The 25,163-nt window shown below is 36.8% G+C and overlaps 1 protein-coding gene across 7 annotated transcripts in view; it reads left to right on the forward strand.

Annotated features, from left to right (window-relative positions):
- Positions 1-25,163, forward strand: part of Mtmr3 (myotubularin related protein 3) — a 94,817-nt gene that overhangs the window by 20,034 nt on the left and 49,620 nt on the right. For 4 of the 7 annotated variants that reach the window (XM_034508318.2, XM_034508315.2, XM_034508317.2 and 1 more), the window contains exon 2: positions 21,965-22,017. The gene's annotated coding sequence lies outside the window, so the exon portion shown is untranslated. Of the gene's footprint in view, positions 1-21,964; positions 22,018-23,451; positions 23,549-25,163 lie in introns of all 7 variants that reach the window. The other 3 variants (XM_034508316.2, XM_034508319.2, XM_034508313.2) reach the window with 1 other exon arrangement.

Genomic DNA, 25,163 nt, shown 5'->3' on the forward strand with positions numbered 1-25,163 from the left:
ATTCTACTCTAACATAGCAAGTAATTTAGTTTCATTTGAAGACACGTTGCAGTAAGTTAAAGGGCCTACTATAAAGTACAGTAACAAAAACGGAGTAAAAACAAAGCTAGTGATGTGGCTTAGGGGTGCAGGTGGTTGCTTAGCATGCACAAGATCCTAGGAATCTTGATCAAAATAAAAACAAAACTTAGTGTGCAGGTCAGAGGATCACCTGTGGTTAGAGAACAACCTATGATAGTCAGTTTTCTCTTCTACCACTTGGATCCCTGCTTGGCACAAGTCTCTTTCTCACTGAGCTGTCTGTCAGATTTATTTATTTAGTGATAGTGTTGCATTCTGTAGTGCAGGCTACCCTGTAGTCCTCTTGTCTTCAAGTGCTTCGGTTAGAAGCGTGTATTAACATACTCAGCTTCTGTTCCTGATTAGCAATACTCAGCATGTTTAAGTACAATTAAAGACAGTGCATTGTATAGATCAGGCTGACCTCCAGCTCACAGAGCAGTAGAGGGTAACCTTCAACTCCTGATTCTCCTGCCTCCCGAGTGCTGCTATTACAGCAGTTTACCACCATAAACAGTAATGCTATAGACCAGACTCAAGGCTTCATGCATACTAGGTTTCTCTGTGTAACAGCCCTAGCTATTCTGAAACTCGATTTGTAGACAAGGCTCCCCTAGAATGTACAGAGATCTCTCTGCCTCTACTTCCCAAGTGCTGGGATTAAAGGTGAGCACCACCATGCCTGACTTTCCTCATGCCTGTTCTTAGTTAAATGGAGAAATATTCCACATGATTGACAGTTTTCAAGTTTCTTTTGGCACAGGAGTTTCACCATAAATTTTCTCAGTTAAGTTTAGTTTAAAGGGAATAAACATTAAGATATAGACTGTCTGGTGAGATGACTCAATGGGTAACTTTTTTTTTAATTATTTATTTATTGAGACAGGGTCTTACTATGAAGCTGTGGCTGACCTGGAACTCTCTATCTTTGTAGACCAGATTGGACTCAAACTCACAGAGATCTGCCTGCTTCTACCTCCTAAGTACTGGGGTTGCTGAGTGAAATTCTGACAACCTGAGCTTGTTTTCTGGAAACCTACATGGTAGAAGGAGAGAATCAACTACAAATTGTCTTCTGACCCCCATGCCTACATACATATACACACATACAATAAATAACTAGAAAAAAGGGAATTTTAATTTAAAAGATACAGGTACAAAATAGTACCTACTTTTAGTATGAATGGACTGATTAGTGGGTTTAGTAGATAAAGGCGTGCTGCAAAAGCCTGATAGCATCAGGTAGGAGAGAAGTGACTCCACAGATTGTCTTCTCTTCTCCACCCCCACACACTTGCATGCACTTACACACACACTGAAGAGGTCTTCAGTTGAACAACTTCTATCTTTCGACAAGGGATATTGCAATATAAAGTAAAAATCTGAAATGATAGCTCTGGATGCTTTGGGGACTAATGTATAATGATGTTTTGCTAGCAGTTATCAAGTCATTGTTACTTCATTTTATGCTTCCTGTCATTTTATTATTACTGGAAGTGTTTTTAGGCCCTACAATGCTTTTTTTTTTTTTTTTTTAAAGCATGGCCACATTTTCTTTTTTAAAGTTTATAAAAGATTTTTTTATTACATTTATTTATTTTTGTGTTATGTGTGGTCATGCCATGGCATGTCATGTGGAAGTCAGAGTACCACTGCTGGAATCAAGTCAATCACCTTTACTATGTGTTGAGAATTCAAGTCGTTAGTCTTGGTAGTATTTGCCTTTATTTGTTGAATCATTTTGCTGGCCCTATTTTTTGTCTGTTCTTTCTACCTACCTACCTACCTACCTTCTTTTCTTTTTTGAGGTAGAATCTGTCAGTCCAGCTGAGCCTGGCTTTGAACTAGTGATTGTTTGCTTCTGCTTCCTTTGTGCTAGAATTACAAGACTGAACCACCTTGCTGGGTAGATAATTTTAATTCTTAATTGTTTTCTTGTGCACTTTGTAAAGGTTGTCTTTGTATTATTCAAATTTTGATATCCGTACCTGGCAGGCCTAGACTTTGGTATTGTTATTTTAATGAAGCATCACTTGTCTCAGTGCTTTGTAAACATTCTTTTCCACTTTCTGATTGGTTTAATAAAGAGCTGACTAGCCAGTAGCTAGGCAGGATGAGATAGGTGGGACTTCCTGCCAGAGATAGGAACTCTGGGAGAGATTCAGGTGAGGGAGATTGACCAGCTAGTCCCTGATGAAGAAGTAAGAAGAAAGAAACAGGTGCCAAGATTCTGAGGAAAGATAACAAGCTAGTTGGGAAGAAGCTTAAGCTATAAGGCCTAAATATTTATAAATTAAAGTCTCTGTGTCATTATTTGGAAGCTGGCAGTCATGACAGTCTGGGGATACTTAATAGTGGTATAGATTGTAGAGTTAAGATACTTAAGTTAAAAGTGATGTTTTGGAGCCTGGTGGTGCACATCTTTAGTCCCTACACTCGAGAGGCAGAGACAAGCAGATCTCTGAGTTTGAGGCCAGTGTGGTCTACAGAATAAGTTCCAGGGTAGCCAGAGCTGCACAGAGCTGCACAGAGCTCTTGAAAAACCATTAAAAACAAAAAAGTCTTGCTGTGGCTTTCTCACTGATGTATTTGGTGAAATGGTTTATAAACTGCCCTATTTTATATATATGCAGAACAAAGGTAGCCAAGAAAAGACAAAGAAAGTTTCCTCTTGACAGGGTTAATATAATAAAATTACAGCTCTGAAACAGTGATCTCTAACAAGACATGTTAAACATTCTGAATTAATTTATATTCACTCTTGGTAAGTTTCTAGTTCTGATTTTAATCTTGAGGAAATAGTTTTCTAGATTAAACTTAACCCAGTAGAATTATGCTTACATAGTGCAGTTCAGATATCTGACATTATTAGGTGATTGCCTGAGGGCTATATAGGCATTTTGTTTTACCAATGCTTTTGTTATAGAGTTAGGCAATTCACTTTAAGAATTTAATCTGATAAATCCCAAATTCATTAGTTTTTCTTTAATAGCTACAAGTTACCTAAAATTATTAGGTCATTCATTGCATAGTATACTGATTAAAGTGATTTACTTTGGCTAATTAAGCCATCTATGCTAGGCTAGATAAAGATTTTTTTTTTTTTTTTTTGAGTTTCTCACTACTTAAGAATATGTCCAACAAGAAATCCATGATTAAGACTTTAGGAATTCTCTGTATTTATCAAACTCTAATTTCCTATTTGCTCCTCCTACTGATACTGGTAATCAGTCTTCCATTTTCTGTTTCTGTGAATTTGACTATTTTAAGTACTTTCGTATATGGAAACATACAATATTTCCCTTTTGGGAAGAGGAGTACTTAATTTTTTTTCAAAACAGTGTTTCAAATTTCATTATCTTGTGGCATGTGTTTAAATTATCTTCCATTTAAATAGTGAATAATACTCCATTATATATATGTGTCATGTTTATAGATCTAAGTATTGATGGCCAGTTGGTTTGCTTTTGTCTTGTTGTAAATAATGCTGCTATGCATATTGATGTGTAAGTCAACTATTCAAGTAAGTTAACTATTCAAGTTAACTTGTTCTGTTTCTTCTGAGTACATCTTCAGAAGTGCATTTGTTAGATCATGTTGTTATTTTGTGCTTACTATTTATAAGAACTATCTATCATAATGGCTATTTCTTAAATCCTGAGTTTGCCCCATATCCTAGACAACACTAGGAAAAAAAAAAAGCTTAGTGGGTGGATGGGGGTATTGGAGAGATGGCTCAGGGGTTAAGAGCACTGACTGCTCTATCAGAGGCACTGAGTTCAACTCCCAGCAACACATGGTGGCTCACAACCACTAATCTGATGCCCTCTTCTGGTGTGTCTGAAGAGAGCAACAGTGTACTCACATACATTAAATAAATCTTTTTTAAAAAAAGCTCTTATTAACTATACAAGGTGTTATGTATCTATAATTTTAGCATTTAGGAGCTGGAGGCAGGATGATTAAGAGTTCAAGGTCAGTCTTAGCTAAATAGTGTGTTTAAGACTGGCTTGAGCTATATGATACCCTGTCTCAAAACAAAAATAGAGAAGTTAAAGATTAAATAGCAGTTTTAAGAAATAAAATAATTATAGTCTAATTGTGGTTTTTATGTCTTTAATTACTAGTGATGTTGGGAGTGTTTTATTGTCCTTTTATAGACATTCTTTGGAATAGTGTATATTTAAGTCTCTATTTGAGGTTCTGGCATGGTTTAGTTTTCCCCTAGGGCTGACTTCTAGATAAAGAATACTTGTATCTCTCATATGCACTGTGATCCTGTAGGACTGAGCCTTACTTGTAGAACTTCATTTAACTAATTGGAGCAGTAAAGAAAGGTCTTGTCTCCATAGTGATGTTGTAGTCAGTGCACACCGTGTGATGCTTGAGGGCCATAAAGACCATAACAAAGTCCTTTGCCCTCTTGATGATAGGTTTACTTAGTTTTTATTTGTTGAGTTGTAGAAATTTAAGATATTTTCTGATCATTAATCTCTTTGGTCAGGTATGGGGTTTGCAGCTATTTCAACCACTCTAGAAGTTTCCTTCATATTGTGTTGATAGTGCTCTTTAATGCACAAGGTTCTTATCTTGATGTCGCTGGAGCAGGTTGTTTTGTTTGTTTGTTTGTTTGTTTTGTGCCTTTGTCTTTGATAACAAATACAGTGTCATGGAGCTTTTCCTTTTATCTTCTAAGAGTTTTATAATTTAGTTTTTACTTCATTTGACCTCATTTTTACATTTTATGTAAACTAATTTTACATAATTTTTAAAAAAGATTTATTTATTACCTATATGAGTACACTGTTGCTCTCCTCGGACACACCAGAAGAGGGCATCAGATCCCATTACAGATGGTTGTGAGCCACCATGTGGTTGCTGGGAATTGAACTCAGGACCTCTGGAAGAGCAGTCAGTGCTCTTAACCACTGAGCCATCTCTCCAGCCCCCAATTTTACATAATTTTACTAATTTTACTTTATTCTTTCATATATGGGAATTCAAGTTATCTAGTGCAGTTTGTGTATCATCACCTGATGTGGTTTGCTGGGAAATGAACTCAGGTTGTCTGCAAGAGCAAATGTTAATTTTTGTTTAGCCCCTCCATGTTCCTTTTTTTTTTTTTTTTTTTTTTTTTTTTTTTTTAATTATTAAGGTAAATATGTCTACATGGACATTTACTTAGTGCATTTTTGACAAATATATATTACCACCCAATGAAGGTATCATTCCTCGTTTTTCTCTGCTACCGTAGCAAATGACTAATCTGCCTGCTGTCATTAGAGCCTAGTTTGGACTCATAATTTAATAGACGTGTTCACACCCAGACCTTTTAATAGGACTTTTGCGCTTATGATTATTAAAAACACGAACAAAAGAAACTGCCTGAAAAGCCCCCCCCAAATCCCAAATAAACAATAATTCACATGAACTAAAAATGATTAATTTTAAGAACTGTCAGTTAAAAATGTTATTTTCCTAGAGTTGTGGTATACTTCTGAGTGGTGATTTGGCAACTTTACATCACTATTTAATAAGCAACAAACTGTTTTTGCATGTAAAATTCTGCAGTGGAAATACTGACACAATCAAGTTAGCAGAACTTGCATCTCTGAAATGAGTTACAACACAGTGGAAGGAAGATAGTAATAGCCGATCTACCTTTCTATATTACCAAACTTACCTCTTAGATGTTAGCCTTACAGCCCTGTTAACTGTTATATACATGAACGTTTGCTTTGTGTTGTCTTGTACCTATAGTCATTGCTTTGAACAGAAAATGTATAAAGTGTTAGAATACTTAATACTTAATATTTGCTTTATTTTTTTTAAACATTGTAGTCTTCTCAGACTACAATGTTTAAAAAGGGAGAATAAACCAACAATACCACTCCTCCGATTTTTTGGGGGGGGGGAGATTGTTTGTTTGTTTGTTTGTTTATTGAGACAAGGTTTCACTATTTATCTTGGCTGTCCTGGGTCTTGCTGTGTAGACCAGGCTGGCCTCCAATTCCTAGAGATCACTTTTCTCTGTCTTCTGCGTGCTAGGATTAAGGGTGTGTGTCTTGGTTCCTCCTCCTTTAAAAAAAGCAGATGTGAGGTGTGTGTGTGTGTGTGTGTGTGTGTGTGTGTGTGTGTGTGTCTTTGTCTGTCTAGAATGTGTAGTATGTATAACCTGATTTCTATCCCCTCACCCAAAATGGCTTTATTGGGAGTTAGGGATGCTGCTCAATCAGTAAAATGCTCACTGTTCAAGCATAAGGACTTGAAATTGGATTGGTAATACCCATGTAGAAAGCTGGGTGTAGTAGCATGCACCTGTGATCCCAGCTGGAGAGGTGGAGACAGGAGCATTTCTGGGGCTTGCTGGCTACCTGGTCTAGTTGAATTGGCAGGCTCCAGGTTTGCTGAGAATTCTTCCTCAAAAAAATGATGGAGGAAGAGAACCATTTGTTGACCTGTGATCACTGCATGTACATGCACACATATGTATGTGTACCTGCACCACATGTAAACAAAGAAAATAACTTTTTTTGACATGTAATTCACATATATTACCTATTTGGATTATATAAGCCAGTGATTTTTGTCTTTGTTCAGAGAATTGCACAACCATCACCACAATTTTATAACATTTTCATTATCTAAAAAAGAAACAGCATTTCCTTCCCCTCTATCTTCTTTCTAGCCTACCTAGTCTTTATAATGTATAACTCCCCTCCCCCAGTTTTTTTTTTTTGTGCCTGTCCATGATGTATCTGTGTGTGTATGCAGGCATATGTCTGCATTAATATATGGAGGTCAAAGGACAACCTTGAGGGTCAGTTCTAGTCTTTTGCCTTTTTTGTCTTTTTGTTTTTATAGTGATTATGCCAGGGTAGCTGGCCTCTGGGCTTCCAGGAATTCTCCTATTTCAGTTTCCTGTTTCCCCATAGGAGCACTGGGATTATAGACACTCGCACTGCATATATAGTCTGTGTGTTCTAGGGCTTTGATCTCAGGTCCTTATGCTTGCATGGTACAGCATTTTTTTTTTTCTTTCTCCTGAAACAGGGTTTCACCATGTAGTCCTGGCTGTCCTGGAACTTGACCTGTAGACCAGGCTGGCCTTGAGCTCTCAGAGATCCCCCTTCTACTTCTTGAGTTCTGAGTTTAAAGGTGTGCTCCACCACTGCCCAGCCTATGGTATAGCATTTTTGTCCATTGAGTCATCTCCCCAGTCCCAGCCCAGATCAACTTTAAATTAAACAAACTATATATGTATATAGTTTGGGTCAGACTCAGGCCATCAAGCTTGTGTGGCAAGCACATTGCCTGTTCAACTGTCTCTCTGATTCCCACCCAGATCAGCTGTAAAAAACACCAAACAAATACGTTTTTAGGTAGGGTCTCACTGTGTAGACCAGGCTGGTCTTGAACTCACAGAGATGCACCAGTCTCTTCTTCCATCCCCATTTCCAGTGCTGGAACCATGCCTGGCTGACTTTTTAAGATTAAATGTATCTGTGAAATCATGTGGTATTTTATGTCTAGCTACACTTTGTTTACTTTACTTACCATAGTGTTCTCCAGTTTGATCCATACTGCCACAAATGACAGGAATTTTTTTCTGTTTTATTGTATTCATTGTTCATGTACCACATTTTCTTCATACATCCAACACTTGACAGTCTTAATCTAACAGACACTTCTAATCCTATTGTGAGGTAGATAATGTTAATGTTTATTCAATAAAATGTCATTTGATAGGTACTCATATTTTATTTTTTTAAAATGAATGTTTTGCATGTATTTGTGTGTATGTGGAGGGGGGTGGAGGGAAGGACAGACAGACATATGTCTTGTGGAGTCTAGAAGATAGAGACTCTGATAGTCACCTTTACTTCATTACTGTACTTTGATTTCATTGCACAGATTTCATTTAAAACTCTGTAATGCTCATTTTCTTGTTTTGTTTTGAGACAGGGTCTTGTTACATTGTTCAGGGTGACCTTAAACTTCCAATCTTGCCTCAGTCTCCTGAGTGCTAAGATCATAGGCAGTGGGTTGCGACTGCTTTAGGGGTTGTCTTAGTTAGGGTTTTACTGCTGTGAACAGACACTGTGACCAAGGCATCTCTTATAAGGACATTTAATTGGGGCTGGTTTACAAGTTCAGAGGTTCATCCATTGTCATAAAGGCAGGAGCATGGCAGCATCCAGGCAGGCATGGTGCAGGCAGAGATGAGAGTTCTACATCTTTATCTGAAGGCAACTAGCAGAATACTGACTGACAGGCAGCTAGGATGAGGCCTGAGCCCACAGTGACACGCCTACTCCAACAGGGTCACACCTTGTAATAGTGCCACTCCCTGTGTAGAGCATATACAAACCATCACATGGTTCAAAGGACTTTTTCACAGGTGTTTTTCCTAAGACCATCAGAAAATACAAATATTTACCTTATAGTTCATAACAATAGCAAAATTATAGTTATGAAGTAGCTACAACGTAATTTTATGGTGGGGTGTTGCAGGATTAAGCAGATTGAGAACCACTGATGTAGTATCTTAAAGCTTAATAAGATTTCATCTATGTGTAGACCCACGCTTTATATATAAATATGCTGCACAAGGTTTACAAGGATTTCCGTAGGTTTCTTCCTGTTCCTTCTTAGTTTACACTTGAGATAATCACCATTTTTGTCATTTATTGCCAGAATGCCTTTTTGGGCTTTTTGTTTTGTTTTTTGATTCATGCTAGAAAGTTCTTTTCAGAATGTTCCTTTTTTAGGTTTGTGAAGTTGGCATACCTAAATGATTAGCAACATTCTGAGCAAGGGGAGGCATGAACCTGAGGCCAGAAACTTAAGGAAACAAATGATGTAATGCAGTAGATATCCATATACCTACCTATGACTTAATTAAATATTATTTATCTTGTCTCATTGTTCTATGCTTTAAAAAAAAAAGAACATCTTTTTCTTACAGTATCACTTGAAATTTAACACAAGTTCTAGAATCAGTGTAAGAAACTTCCAGTACTTTTTGAATAGTTGTTTGTTTTCTTTTATATATATGCATGACTCTCCATTTTTTTTTCTCTTTGGAATCATTTGAGAGTATTTTCCTTCTAAATACTTGAGAATTTATTTTCTAAGAATAATAAAAGTAACCTCTTAGGTATCAATAATTTTTTTTTTTTTTAAGACAGAGTCTCACTGTCTTACTCCTAGCAGTCCTGTAACTCACACAGATCTGTCTATCTTTGCCTTCCCAGTGCTTGGATTAAAGGTATATACACAGAACAGACATATTTACTTGTTCTTTCTGTAGTCTACAGCTTCAGGCAAACTTCACCAAAGAGTATATTACAGCTGTTTAAGAATATCTTGAGAAAAACGTATTTTAACTTGTTAGCATATACTTTCAGTTTTTATCTTACTGACCATTGGAATTCCTTGAAAGGCTTTGGGTAAAATAGGAACTGGAATGCAACTTGAGAGTAAAAAAGGAAGTTGTGTTCAGAGTGGTTGTGCATCCACCTAGACTTCTGAAATATTCTTCACTGGATTGTGTATACCTGTAAAATCAGATTCTGACTTGCAATGATGATACTTGTATTTCTGGCCATGAGAAAAAAGTTAAATTGTAGTGTTTTTACATATACAAGTTTTTGCTCTTACAGAAACATAATGATTTAATTATGAAAAAAGGACAATCATTTTTATCATTCCTTGGCATGTGAGATTCAAATTAATGTCTTATTGTATTGTATTAGAATATTTGATTTTTGTTTTTAATTTTGTTCAATATACTGACTTAAATTGTTCAATCAATTTTGGCTTTCCAAAATTTTCTGAAATGGCCCTAAATATTGTTGTTTTTTGTACTGTGTACTTAGGTGAAAGTGTTCTCAGTACTGACTACTATAAAAGCAAAATATCAACTGATTCTAAAAAAAAAATGTTTAAGAGGCTCTACATCTTGTGCTGTCAAATATTTGGCCATTGTAATTCTTTATGTAAAAGTAACCAAACACACCCATTAGTATGCAAATTTCCTTTTGCCTTTAGTGAGTTATATTCATTTCAAATAAAGTTTTTATGATTCTTAGTATGTGTTTTACTTGTATGCATGCTTTCTATATGCAAATATCTGGGCACACAGAAACATTTCTTTGGTGAAAGGGTTGCAAGTAGAGAAAGTTTAGGAAGCCCTGGTTTAGAAGATAGATAAAGATAGCTCTCCACTTTAAAGTCCCATGGGTAAGCTGGCATTTCTTTATCTGTACCCAGCAGATGTAATATATACCAAGATTATTTAATGTTTTTATGTTACTGACCGTGACTTCATAATTTTGGAAGAAAGCCTGGTGTTTTTGCTATGCTAGGGGACTTTTAGGAGGTTACAGCCTGATGCATACACTGACCCCATGGACCAAACAGTTCCTGCTCAGCTCTTCTCTTTTGGCTTTTGTGTTTGTTCTGTGCTAGCTCTAAAACAATATAAACTCACAAAAATACTGGGCAAGGAGACTTCCTACCCTGGAGCTTTTTTCCTAAGCTGATGCCAGCTCTGAGGATGGTGAGCTTAGGAATTTAATGGAAAGCCAATTTTCCTGACTTTCCTTCACTAGATGAAACTGTCTCAGTGTTGAGATAAAGGGTGGGGATGGCAGGGTCTAAGACAAGAGTGGAAAGTGGTACTTGGCTTGAAGATATTTTAATAAATGTTTGACTTTTGAATGAATAGGTTATTCGCTCTGTTAATTTCTGAAAATGCCATTAGCTTTAGCACATCTAGAACAACATTTAATGCTGCCAGGTTTTTAATTCAGTGGCTGCTTACTTGCTTTGGTAAGTTAATTCGTGTTAAGTGCTTACTGGTTGCCAAGATATCCTCTTCCAAGACTTTTGTATTTTTATACACTGTCTATCTTTGGGGTTCAGCAATTGTTTTATTTTCTCACTTTTTCTTTCAGAGAACTTTGAAATTTTATAAAATGCCAGCTTTTAGAACAGTGGTTCTTGCAGTGGTGGCGCACACCTTTAATCCCAGCACTTAGGAGGCAGAGGCAGGTGGATTTCTGAGTTCAAGGCCAGCCTGGTCTACAGAGTGAGTTCCAGGACAGCCAAGACTAACAGCCAGGACTACACAGAGAAACCCTGTCTCAAAAAATCCAAAAATAAATAAATAAATAAATAAATAAATAAATAAATAACAAAAAACAAAAAACAAAAAAACAAAAAACAGTGGTTCTTAACCTTCCCAGGACTAACAGCCAGGACTACACAGAGAAACCCTGTCTCAAAAAAACCATAAATAAATAAATAAATAAATAAATAAATAAATAAATAAAACGAACAGTGGTTCTTAACCTTCCTAATGCTTTGACCCCTTAGTTTCTCAAGTTGTGATGACTTCCAACAATAGAAGTATTTTCATTGTTACTTCATAGCTGTCATCTTGCTACTGTTATGAATTGTAATAGAAGTATCTGATATGCAGGATATTTGATATGCAAAGCCTGTGAAAGAGGCTCAAAAGGGTCATGACCCATATATTGAGAACTGCTGTTTTTGTTCATTTGTTTTGGGTTCCCAAGACAGGGTTTCTCTGTATAACAGAGTCCTGGATGTTCTAGAATTCACTGTGTAGACCAGGCTGGCCTCAAACTGGGAGATCCACCTGCCTTGCCTCCCAAGTGCTAGGGTTAAAGAGATGCACCACCACCACCAGGCTCAAGAACCACTGTTTTAAAGTATAAAACTTTGATGAATAATGGCATTACATTTAATTCTTATGTCTGAAATAGGTAGCAAAATACACTTCATAAATTTATCCTAAAAGAGACCTTGTTATTGAATAATGATATCAATATTTATAAAAGCCCAGTTTTTGATTTGTAGTTCTTTCTTCGGCATCATGCTATACTGGACAAATGCCTCTATAAGTACATATTTTTTTGAAGTCAGTCTTTGATTTGGAATCATACACACAATTTTGGTCATACCAATGAAAAATTTGTATTAATTTTTGAGCTTAGGTGTGAAATTTTCTTGGTCATTAGAGTAAGGCTGTAACTCACTTGTCTTGTTTTTTTCTAGAGAACTTGCCCAGGACTGGCTATATGATTTACTAGGAACTTTTGTTCAAACATTATTAGGAATTTTAAGGTGGTTATAGCAGAACATTTAATGAGGTGCAGGGCCCTGCAGAGCTATACAGGTCGTTTGTCCTTGAAGCTTGTGTGCTCATTTCTTTATAACATGCGATTAAGAAAGCACATTTCCTAATTTTGTGTTGTATAATTATACATTTTGCTCTTTTAATTTGAGGAAAATGCCTGTACTGCAATTTAAAATACTTTTAAAATATTTTATAATATTTTGTTTTCTCACTTAAGATCTGGTTAAGGTAACCCATAGTTTAAATTCTTGTTTGTATAGGTTTATTGTTAATAGATTTAAATAAATATAAGCATAAAACACAGTGTCTAAAAATGAGAAAAAAAACCTTTATTGCTGCTGATAGTTTGTTGTCTTATATTCAGGCTTCCATGTCTTTTGGATTTTAGAATTGATCATCCTTTTAGCCATGTTTAGCATGAGGGCTTAACTCATGCCCTATGGCCTTTTCCGATAAGGTTAGCTAAAACTCCTTTAATGGCCAGGTAGATGGCTCAGTCAGTAAAGTGCTTGTCTTACAAACATGAGGACTAGAATCCAATCCTTAGCACCTACTCCAAAGATGCACCTGTTATCTCAATGCTGCGGAGATGGAGACCAGAGTACCCAGAAGCTTGCTGGGAAACTCTTGAGGTTTGTTTGTTTTTGTTTTTTTTTTTTTTTTTTTTTTGACTCACCCACTATTAGAATCTGTAGGATTGATTTATTGTTGTTTTATAATGCTAGAGATAGAACTCAGGGTTCACATATGCCAGATAAGTACCTTACCTCTTAGCTATACCCTCAGGTCTCTTTTTTATTTCTGAGTGTGGTAGTCCACTGTAGAAACACACCATAATTTATTCATCTAATCACCTGTTAGGTATTTTGGGTTTCTGGTTTAGGACAGTTGTGAAAAAGTTACTGTGGACATTTGGGTTAAACTCATCTTGTGATTATGTTTTTATTTTTCTTGGGTTAATATCTAGGAGTAGAACTGTTAGTTCTACTTTAGTAGGTGTTAGCATATATATGTGTGCTGAGCTTTATAAGGAGACTGCTCAAACTGTCTTCTAGTGTGGTAATGTCAACTTATATTTATATACTGCAATGATAATAAAAATGAACAGATTAGCAGTATACAATGTAGCAGAAAGATTTTCTTTTAAAAAAAGCAACACAAAATAATTGTACTGAATGATTCTATTCAAAAGACAAACATAGCTGGACAGTAGCAGTGCACACCTTCGGTTGCAGCACTCAGGATGCAGAGGCAGGTGGATCTCTAAGTTTGAGGCCAGCCTGGTCTACAGAGAAAGTTCCAGGACACCGAGGTCTACACAGAGAAATCCACTCTTGAAAACAAAAAACAAAACAAGACCAGACAAACAAACTGCACTTCTTAGAAATATGTATACACAGGCCTAAAGATTCTCCAATTTCCTTCCCATCTCTCCCTTCTTAGGAGCACTAGGATAATAGAATGAAATAAAGAATGGATGGCAGTGACCTTGAATCTACTTGGCACTGCCATTTTATTCCAGTCATCTGAATATTGTTTACTTTCCTTTTCTCCTTCCTCACTCTGTCTAGTCATATCTTTTTTGTTTGTTTATTTTGTTTTCTTTTGAATCTTGAGATCCATCCCAGTGCCTTGCACATGTTAGGTGAGTACCCTACTACTGGGCTACGTTCTTAACTCTAAGTTTTTATGTTAGTGTGAATGAGAAGTTATAAAGAATGAACTTAAATTAGTACTTTTGTCAGTAAACTATGATAAGACTTTAAAAACTAAGCTTCGTTAAATGTTCAGTATCCCATGGGCATTACCTGACAGTTATTAGAGAAAGTGCTTTGTGTTCAGTTGATACAGGAAATAGTGAACAGAAGGATTTCTCATCTTGGTCCCAGTAATACTTTCTTTCTCTCTGTTGTTTTTAAACATGTTACACTGTAAATATGATTTATTTTTCAGGAGGACTCTGTTACTGGCGACAGAGAGACTCAGTTAAAGCTTAGAGAGAGAGAGAGAGAGAGAATTGATGTTTTGATTGAGTTTCTGGCAGAATACTGCAGCATGTTACATAACTGAAGGGAGAACGTAGCAGGCAGCTTGGGGACCTTGAGGACTAGAAGTTGGAGTGTATTGTCCATAGTTTGGAAAGATCTCTGAACATTGGTATAATTCTCTTAGAATTTTCCCGATTCATGGCTCCATGGTTCATACTCTCTTTTTCCTCCTGATTCTCTCTAAATTATTTCTGTAGTATTTTCTAGGCCAAATGTTCTGTTTAAGTAATGAGGGGGAATCAAATATTTCTATTCTAATAACTTAGCTATTTGAAAAATTAATACAAGGGATTTGATGAGTTTATTTGAGCTACCTAGAAAAGCAAATCCATAAAAACAAAGTGAATATAGGGACTAAGGGGAGGAAGCAATGAATTACAAGAGCATGGGGAGAGATTCAGTTTAGTAGGATGAAAAATTCTGGAATATGGATAGTGATTTTTCTAGATAACAATTGTCCAGCAGTGTGAATGTCCATTATACTGTGTACTTAAATAAGCATTTTAAGTTAAAATATATATTTTTAAATAAAACAATGAAAAAGTCCACTTTAAATGTACATAGTGTGTCAGTTATATGCCAATTGGATTTTTTTTTCTTTTTTTTTGCAACAGGGATCTCACTATGTACACCAGGTTGGCCTAGAACTCTCTATATAGAGATATGCCTGCCTTTGCCTGAGTACTGGGATTAAAGGTGTGGACCACTGTGTAGGACTTCTGATTAAATTTTAACAAAAAGATACTGGGGTAGATATCTAGATATCTTTTATTTACAGATAAAACAGGTTGTCTAGTTTTGAAAAGCAGTTTGTTTTACAATAAGACAAGTGGTAACAGGCAAGAAATGATTTTTTTTCTTAAACTTTAGAGAAGATAGTAAATATTCACAGTGACACTTTAATGTGCTTACTACTAAATAATGTAAGACAGATTGGAGGGCCATATTTATTATTACTTGGAGTTTGACAACTGGAAGAGCAAGACCAGTGGGTTGGCTTGATGTCAATGGGATTTCACACTATTGAAACAGGAATTGATATATTCAAAATGTATTTTCAAAGAGCAACTTGGTAGGCATGAAACCTTGCTGTTTTTGAATGACGTATATACCACATATTGTGGTGTGTGTGTGCATGTGTATGTGTCTTTCTAAGTGTGGAGACTGCTGCATATAGGTACTTCACATTCACATGCCCTGTGTCCATTGGATATTCTTTTTTTTTTTTTTTCCCTGAATGGAGAATTTATTTAGTGGTGAAAGTCATTGCCTAGGTTTGCCTCAATTTGAAATCTTCCTGTGTTAGCTTCCCCACCTCACCTGGCTAGTCTCTGTTTTTGGTTTATGATCATTGTCTTTGGGTTACTCTATAATATATGTCATAATAGGTTTCTGTTCGGCTGTTTTTTCATCTTGAGACTATTTCACCAATATTTGTATGAATATAAGTTTAGTTCTTGAAGGTGCCTTCTCTGATTTTCCAACTGATCTCATAATAGCTGAAGAAGTTTTTAAAGCCATGTTTTGGGATTTCTGTGTGAACTCAAGATTGTTTAAACTTTTCTGAATTGCTGACTTAAATGTTGTTGTTTAAAAGCGCAAGAGAGAATTCCTTTTACTTAATGACTTTTATTAGCCCTTATTTAACTTGATCATTTTGATTTTTTTCATAAATAAAACATAGTGATGAACTCTTTTTGACATTATTTTAAAAGTTCTGTGTTTTTTCTTCACATGTATTAGGATGGCAGACATGTGTACTCTTTTGCTTACATGACATAAATGTTGTAAAGAGTTGTTTTTTTCTGAGTATGTGTTGAAGATGCTGATTTCTGGTCTCTTGGCTTTAAATATTCTAAGGAGGACTGTTTAGAGAGGCTAGGTCTTTGAGTTTGCTTCGTAAACAGAGACCTCATTGTGGTATGTGGTTATTGGAGGTTATTGGGGTTTTTATTGGCTTGTTTTCAGAAATATGAGTAGCCCCCTACCTAATTGCCAGAATATAAATTTTAACTAGGCCAGTAGAAGAGTAGGCTCTTTTTATTGCACACAGTCTTTAACTTGTGTGTTTTATTTCTTTGAAATTTATTTATTTCTTTTATTTCTTTGAGCTCTTTTCTGAATGCATTTACAGACAGGAGAGGTATACAGTTTGTTTTGTATGTGCTAGTTAAGTGCAGCAGGTTAAAAAAAAACTTCTTTAGATTTATTTATTTTTATTTTATGTGTGTATCGGTTTGCTTGCATTTCTTTCTGTACACCACATCTGTGCCTGGTGGCTGTAGAGGATAGAAGAAGGCATCCTTATTCTCAGAACTAGAGTTACAGAGAGTTGCAAGCCACAGTGTGGGGGCTCACAATTGGATCCAGGCCATAAGCAAGAGTGAGAAGTGCTTTTAACCACTGAGCTATCTGCTTAGCCTCAAGCACAGCAGTTTTTAATTGTGATTATGTAAGTTCAAAGTTTATTTACTTTGTTTGTTTGTTTGTTTGTGTTTCTCTGTGTAGCTCTGACTGCCTGGAACTCTGTAGACCAGGCTGGCCTTGAACTCAGAGATCTGTCTGCCTCTGTCTTCCAAGTGCTGGGATTGAAGGTGTGTGCCACCACAGCTAGGCTCAAAGTTTAAAATTTTAATTTGTAGGCTGAAAGGATGGATATGCATTTTTATTCAAGCTTTCTGGTCCTTATCTATTTTAGATTGATACAGATTGAACCCATGGCTTCATTCATGCACAGCAAGCATTTTACTGGCAGAGCTGAACCCTGTCTTCACCATTTTTATGCCTGTTACTGTACATAAAACTTAAGATTCAATTCACAGAAGGGGGAGCAACCTTATTACTCCTAATAAAATACTTAAATGTGATAACTAATGTGCAGATCAGCTTAGTTTAGAGTACTTGTATCTATTTTTTTTTTTAGCGTGGTTTACTTCCATACTTTTCCTAGAATTTGTGTTTAATATGTCAAGTGTCTAGAGAAGATAGGAAAATAAGACGTTAGCTTTTAAATGGGAGCTAGGATCCAAACTGAGCTCTTCACTTAAGCCACTGAACTATCTTCCTGACCCCAAAATTGGTTCTTAATTCTTAATTTCAATAGTAAAGTAACACCATACCTCTTTATAGGGGAAGTCAGAAAATGACATTATAGATTATAGATTATAGATTACTTGTGGAACTTCCTTATAATTCTGTTAATGGCTTAATACATCTGAGTCAAATAGGAAAAGAAAAAGAATATATCACAGAAGTAATTATAAAGAGCAAGTCAGAAGAATGTATTATCTTTACGTTTTTGAAGTTTTAAATTTTAACTTTTTAAAAAATAAATTGCATGTGGTTGTTGTAGGGTTTTGTTTGTTTTTGTTTTGAGACAAGAGTTTCTCTGTGTAGCCCTGGCTGTCATGGAACTCTCTGTAGACCAGGCTGATGCTGAACTCAAATATATGCCTGTTCCGCTTCCTTCCCTTTAAAAGGTTTAAATTTAAAAGAAAAATCCTTATAAGTTATTTTAATGGTTACCAATCAGATTTGAATATGGATAATCTTTTCTGTGACTATTCAGCTTCCTTGTACTGCATTACATCCTTTAGACAGAAAAGTAATTTGGTGCTTGTGAGATGTAGTCAAATCTTAGTGTCTGAAAAACGGCAAAGCATAATTATTTTGGTGTAGGCTTGTTATAGCTTGAGGTCCACCGTTGGAAAGGTCGCTGCCAGCATTTCAGCTACTCGTTGATCAGCAACCGAAATCCTTTGAAGAGTGTGTTCAGAATCTCCCATGTTCAAAAAAATAAATCTGTATAATCCATGAGCCACATAGTCTACATTACTTGTCTAATTCCAGGATTATACCAGAGTAGTTCTTTGGTTATTTTCTACTGAAACCAGACATTTCCTTTTAGCAGTGACATTTGAGAATTGCTGTTCAAAGCAACTTGTTACCAGTGTATGTTCTTTGATATGGAATTGTAACATGTGGTCTGTTTCTGACAATTTAGGTGTTTGTTTGTGTGTTTGTTTTTTTTTTTTTTCCAAGAGAAGGATGGTTGTTTTTGTGCTGGGCATGTTAACAGCTGCTTATCTGTGCTCCACAGCTAGCAGAGAAATGTAGTAAACTAATCATGAAACTGCATCCAGGGCTCTGAATACTGTCAGTCATTAGTGTCTCCAGAAAGGTAAAAGATACACAGGGTCTGGTCTTGATTTTAAACGTGGTGCTTAGTGGTTTCATTGCATCAGGCACCAACTTCTGTATGTACCGTTGTTTGTCTTTACAAAGCATGCTTGTAATAAAATATCACAATTTGAGAAAATCACACTCAGACCAGATGGTGCTACACAGGGTAGGAACTTTATTTTATTTATTTCTTTGTCATGCTCCACCCACAGTGCTGGTAGGTGAGAGGCCCTTCATTACTACCATGGGGAGCACATGCAGTCACTCTTTAACTGCCTCCTTGTTTCTGTTTTCATTCATTCTTGATTTCAGTAGCAGAGGCTTCAAAGAAAACTTTAGATTTAGAGAATAAGTTTTAATCATAGTCTGTTCATTCAACTATTAAATGCATGGGTTTGGGTTAATTCTTGTGATTAAATAATTGAATAATCCTAGTAAACATGCTACCGAAGTCTAGTTTTAGATGTCAGAAACATTGATGATCATAGTGAGGAAGCACTAAGGTGGAGAGAGAAAAAGTCACCCAGTGTAGTATCAGTTGTAAAATGCTCCTTGAAGTTTAACTCCACTGAGTTTTTGATTTGTTTGTGTCTGTCTCTCTGTCTGTCTGTCTGGTCTGGGTTTGTTTGTTTGGGTTGTTTTGTTTTGTTTTTTTGTTTGTTTTGAGACAGGGTCTCATGTAGGTCAGTCTTTCTTGGAACCCCTTTTTAGCCAAGGATAACTTTAAACTTTGGATCTTTCTGTTTCTCCTTTGGAATGGTAGACTTAGGCATATAACATGCTGGGTTTTATGTAGTTCTGGGTGTTGAACCAGGGCCTTTCTTTGCTCATGCTAGGCAGATACTATCAGCCCAGCCACATCTGCAGCCATGAATTTTTAAATGTTGCCTCTGTATTCAATTGTGTTTGAATCTGTTTCTTATTATTTATAAGCAAGAAAGTCCTTTTGTTTTCATTTTGGTGGAAAATAAGATATTATTTTAAAATGAAGGTTTAATATTTTCTTCTTAAATTTTGAACTCTTAGCCTCCATTTGAAAAGTGAGACAGGATTGTCTAAAAAGCATTCTGTTTTTTACCCATACATACCAGAATCAACAATATCTACTTACCCACTCTCTACCCCTAAATATTTTAGGAAGCATAGCATCTCTTTAGATTTTCTTTGTTTATTTTAACTTGGTTTGTTTTCATATTTAATTTAGAAAATTACCAATGATATACAAATGGTGTACCTCCCTGCCTTTGTTGAAGCCAGTGTGCCAAGTCTCATGTAGTTAATTACATAAACTCGTTTGTGTGGGAATTGCATGTGTGTATTCCTTCTTGGTCTCAGAGCCTTCAGGCCCTTAAGTTGTTACCTAATCATCTTCCAGTGTACCTTCACGGTAATATACACTATCATGGTATTTAAAATCAGGTATATTGATCTTTATACTCTATAGGACCCCCACCCTCATGCCTGGGTGTGGGTGGAGCTGAGTGGGCATGAAGGGAGCCAGAGATTGTCTTTGGTAATTTTCCATGATTTGGTAATTTCCATGGTAATTTTTGAGAAGGTCTCTACCTAAACCTGAAGTTCATTGATTGGGTAGACTGGCAGGCCAGCAAGTCCCAGGGACCCCCTTGTCCCCACCTTCTCAGTTCTGGAGTTATAGGCCTGTGCTGCTACATCTGTCATTTTACATGGATGTTGAGGATCTAACTATAGGTGCTGACCTGTGTCCTTAGCTCCAGAACTATTTTCTATAGTAAATAAAATTACATTCACATGGTAGTTTGTGTGTATGTGTGTAATAGAAATTTATATCTTGTTGATAAAGTTTCAGAAAGATTGATTTTTTTTTTTTTGCCTCTCTAGATCTTAGTTATAGAATTTAGGGTAATGCTAATGCATGAGGATTAGCTTAAAGTTACTTTATCCCTGTCCTGTCCCCTGCTTTGATTTGTGCCTCATGTATTTAAATATCCATTATAGTTAGATCTTTTAATCACTTGTTTGGATTTAACATAGCTACATTATGTCCTCTCTCAATGAACAGGAGAATATTGACGGTCACTCAAACATAACTATTGTTATTCTCTGAAGTATTTATGACCTCATGGTGTAGGAGAGCTTCTTTCAGACTCACCTTTACATAGCCCTTGTCTGGCATTGTCTTTAAAGGAATGCTTAATATTTTGCTTTGTTGGTTCCAGCACAGTGATGATGCACTCACTTACTAAGGAGATGTTTGAGTGTGGTTACTGAGGAGGAGTCATTGCTGGCACAGAGCTGATCTACTTTAGTCTTTTTGTTGAGTGTTGCTGTTGTCTTGATTTATCTAGCCTCATAAGCTGGTTGTTCTTTTTTTATTTTTGAGATGGAGTCTTAGTATGTAGCCTAGGTTAGACATGAACCTGCAGCAGTACTGTAGCCTCAGTCTCTTAAATGCTAGGATTACATGTGTGCGTTACTGCCAGGCTCATAAATGCATTCTTATCCGTAGATTTGACCTGAGTTTTGAGTTTAATCTTATACATGCCTAATTACTTGAGAAGTCACCAGCATACCACTGTTTTGCTTCTTAAACTTTGCTCTTCACTTTTTAATTCTTTAGAGTTTTGGTACTCTGTAAGTCTTAGTTATGCTACTTCATATATCTTAAGTAATTATCTTGTGCCAGATATGGTAGCTCAGACTTATAATCCCAGCTCTCTGTAGGCTAAGGCAGGCAGAGCATCGTAAATTCTAGTCTAGTCTCTAGTTACATGGTGAATACCAGGCTAACCTGGGCTAGAGTGAGACCTGTTACAAACAAAACCAACTAAACAACACTGCTTCCCCTGCCACCAAATACAAATATAAAACTAATACCAACTCCAAAAAACAACTTCAAAAGGATGTGTCTACAAATACTAAGAGAATTTGCCACAATTGGGTAGATTTAGTTCTCTTATTTCTATGAAGCTCAGATTGTTGCCTAATGGCAGGAGTGGTTTTTTCCCCCTCTTTTTGTGTAGCCTTGGCTGTCTTGGAACTCACTTTGTATGTAGACTGACCAGGTTGCCCTTGAACTTACAGAGATCTGCCTGCCTCTGTCTCCCAAGTGCTGGGATTAAAGGTCGTGCACTACAACTGCCCAGCTAGGAATTCTTTATGATTGTAGTTATATACCCATTACTTTAATATCCTAAAAAAATTAGTAAGATCCTTTGGTAAAAGTCAGTTCTGTGCACAAAAGACCTTAAAGTAGAAGTTGAACCTAGGATAGAATGGTGGTGACAGCAGCAAATGATCCCCTGCCCAGCTGTGGGAGGTGGCACTTGGTGGACTGAGGGACTGACTCACTCACTGTAAGAACTCACATAAGAGCATCTTAGGTTTCTGATCCATGTAAGAAACAAAGCTGAGTATCCATCAAGAGTCCGTACAGCAGTTCTAGATGTTGGTATGGGGAGAAAAATCTTAAAGGGGGGCTCTTAAGTGGCCTAGGTTGACAGTGGGATATTTGTTTCTTTTGCAGATTTTCTTGTGAAGCCTTGTAGAAGAAAAAGTTCTCAGGACAATAATCATTCGGTAAGTTTTTTTTTTTTTTTTTTTTTTTTCTGCAATCACTCCACTGATTTGAAGCAGGAAAAATGTATGTACAGATTAGTTTTGTGACGCTGTTTATCCCTTTCCATTTTCATACCTTTTCTGTATATTGCATAATGCAATGTTCTTCATGCCTGAAAATGTGTAGAATAGTTGTGGTTTTGAGATGTAGAATTAATTTTTTTGTCTAAATATTTATCATTCTGGAGCTTTTAAAGTTTGTGTGTGTGTGTGTGTGTGTGTGTGTGTGTGTATGTGTGTATGTGTTCTCGAGCATACCTGTGAATGTATATGCAGAGACCCCAGAAGAGTGTGTTGGAGCTGGAGCTGGAGTTAGAAGCAGCGTAAGGTGTCCCACAGTAGTGCTGGGAACCAAACTCAAAATTCTCTAGAAGAGTAGTATGCACGTCTAACCACCGAGCCATCTTTCCAGCTACCATTCTGGAGCTTTTAAAACTGAAACTGGATTCTTATTTTGCATTTTTTAAGATAGATATTTATATGAAAATCAAGATCTCATTACTAGAGTTATTAGTACAACTGTGAGAGAGGTATGTGTCTGTGTCTCTGTGTGTGTGTGTGTGTGTGTCTGTCTGTCTGTCTGTCTGTGTATTTTGAAGCAGAATCTGGCCTGAGATTTTCTGTGTAACAGATGGTATCCATGAACTCTTGATCCTTCTGGGTTTACAGACTTAAACCATCAGCAAGTTTGGAGGACCAAACTCAGGGCTTCTTGCATGCTAGGAAAGCACTCTGCCAACTAAGCCACATCCTCAGCTATTTATTTTATTTATTTTTAGAGACAGAATCTCAACTATGTAGCCCTGGCTATCCTTGAATTCCCAGAGATCTGCCTGTCTCTGCTGAGATTAAATGTGTGTGCCACCACATCCAGCTTATTTTTTTTATTAGCTATGCTAAGTATGCATAACAATGGATTTATGACATTTTCAGACATGTATATATTTTGGGTATATTTACCCCCAGAGCCTTTTTGTCCTTTTCAATTCTCTCACTGATTCTTGTGTCATGTCTTCCCTTCATCTCTCTCTTTTTTTCCCTTCCTTCCTCCTTTCACAACTCTCTGAGTTTATTTAAGGTTGCCTGAGTGAAATGTTATTTGTGATCACCTTACCTGTGGCTGTACCACTGAAGAAAATGCCTCTCCTGTCTCCAGCCCCATTGTTTATATTGTCAGGAAAGGATGGGGCCTCTTGGCCCTGTGATCTGTACTTCCTGTCCTCCCCATATCCCACTTCCGACATAATGTTGACCAACCTTTGTGTTTAGTTACTCAGAGTTTGAGAGTGCCTGGTTGGGGAGATGGTTCAGAGGATAAAGGGTTTCTGTGCAAACATGAGATCCAGAGGTTAGTTCTCCAGCACCTACATAAAAATTGCTTTTCTGTAATTCTAGTGCTTCGGAGTCAGAGACTAATGCAAGCTCGCTAGTGAAAGAACTAAATCAGTGAATCCCCAGTTCAGCAGCAGATCCTGCCTTAGTAAATAAAGTGGTGAGTGATTTAGATACCCACTGTCAACCTTTGGCTTCCACTTTCATTTGTATACATGCACACACATGCACCAACACACGTGAGAATGCATGCATGCATATATATTTGAATACCACAAACATAGGTTGAGAGAGAGAAAGAGAGAGACAGACAGAGACAGTATCTAGAAGACAGTGATCCATCACTCTTCACCTCTTCCTCCAGCTTATATATATATCCCTTCCCCTTTACATTATTTCCTGCATTTTGGAGTTGGTGGTTCAGGTGTTTCATGTAGAGCTCAGCTTTCAACAGTTATTCAGAGTTTTACTAGTTATGAGTTTATGCAATAACCTCTGCCGCCTGCAAAAATAAGCTTTCTGACCAGCGACAACAGCAGCACTGATCTATGGGGATAAACAAAAAGATTTAGAAGACAATTTGATAGTTATGCCATGCTCACTTAACAAAAGCACAACAGTAGCTTCCCTACTATAGTATATGACCTCCCAAGCCATGGGATTTTCTCTAGGTTTACAGTACCAGACAAGAATTTCTTTCAGTGGAATGGTAAAGTCAATCAGAAAGTTGTTACTTCTTTAACAGACTTGCCATTATTGCATGGCTTGCCTGATCAGTTGGTAGTATAGCACACGTGGTTCACAGCTGACTAAGACTGCTAATGACAGTTCTCCAGCATGTGGAGCACCTTCTGGCACTGTTTAGTTAAAACTTGACTTGATTTCCTTATGTCCTATGACCAAAGCTTGTGTTATCATAAGGAATAGAGTTTTACTATGTAGTTCTAGTGGGCAACCAGTGTAATAGCATACTGTTTGGGGAGCCCCATGGGCCTTCCTGATCAACAGTTCATAGAGAAGTGGCTAATCCTGGCACTGAGCCTTCTTGTTTTAGAGACCTATAATTTCTGGAAGCACTTGTGATTAGCCTACAAAGTAATAAGCAGGTTTCCTTATGAATTTTAATACACCACACACACACACACTACATACATATTTTTTTCTTGGGTTTGGGTGACTCTGCTCCCCAACATAATGTTCAGTTCTCCGAGAAAAAAAAGAATTTAAAAATTCTGGCCTGTTCTCCAGCCTTTCCTGTCTTTAATCAACCTTACCCAATGACCTTGTCCAGTATCCATCCTAGGATCAAGTCCCTTAGCATGGTATCAACAAGCAACTCACCCATAGCTAGTCACCTGTTCCCTATGCACCTAGTGTAACCACCCAGGACTACCTCCTAGCTGTCACTTGTTCTTTTGCTTTATTCTGTATGCACCCCTTTTTGTTCCCACTTTGCCTTAAAGCTTGAAGTGTACATATGCAAAAAGACTTTTTTGGGCACTATCCTACCAAAGTCAGTCTGAACCTGTAGGAACATGTATTACCATATATATGATTGAGTGCCAAACTGTTGACCATAAAAAGATAGTTATGCTGCTGAGAATACTAAATATATCACATGAAGCTGAGGCTCACAGAAATAACATGACTTATCCTTATAGTCATAACTTTAGTATAGGCCTGGCATTCCTAATCTCCAGACCCACAATCTTGAGTGTTCCAAAGTCTGGGAAGAAACAACAACAACAACAACAAAAACCCTGAAACCCGAACCC

The sequence above is a fragment of the Arvicanthis niloticus genome, chromosome 7 (assembly GCF_011762505.2).
Source record: "Arvicanthis niloticus isolate mArvNil1 chromosome 7, mArvNil1.pat.X, whole genome shotgun sequence".
Taxonomy (NCBI): Eukaryota; Metazoa; Chordata; class Mammalia; order Rodentia; family Muridae; genus Arvicanthis; species Arvicanthis niloticus.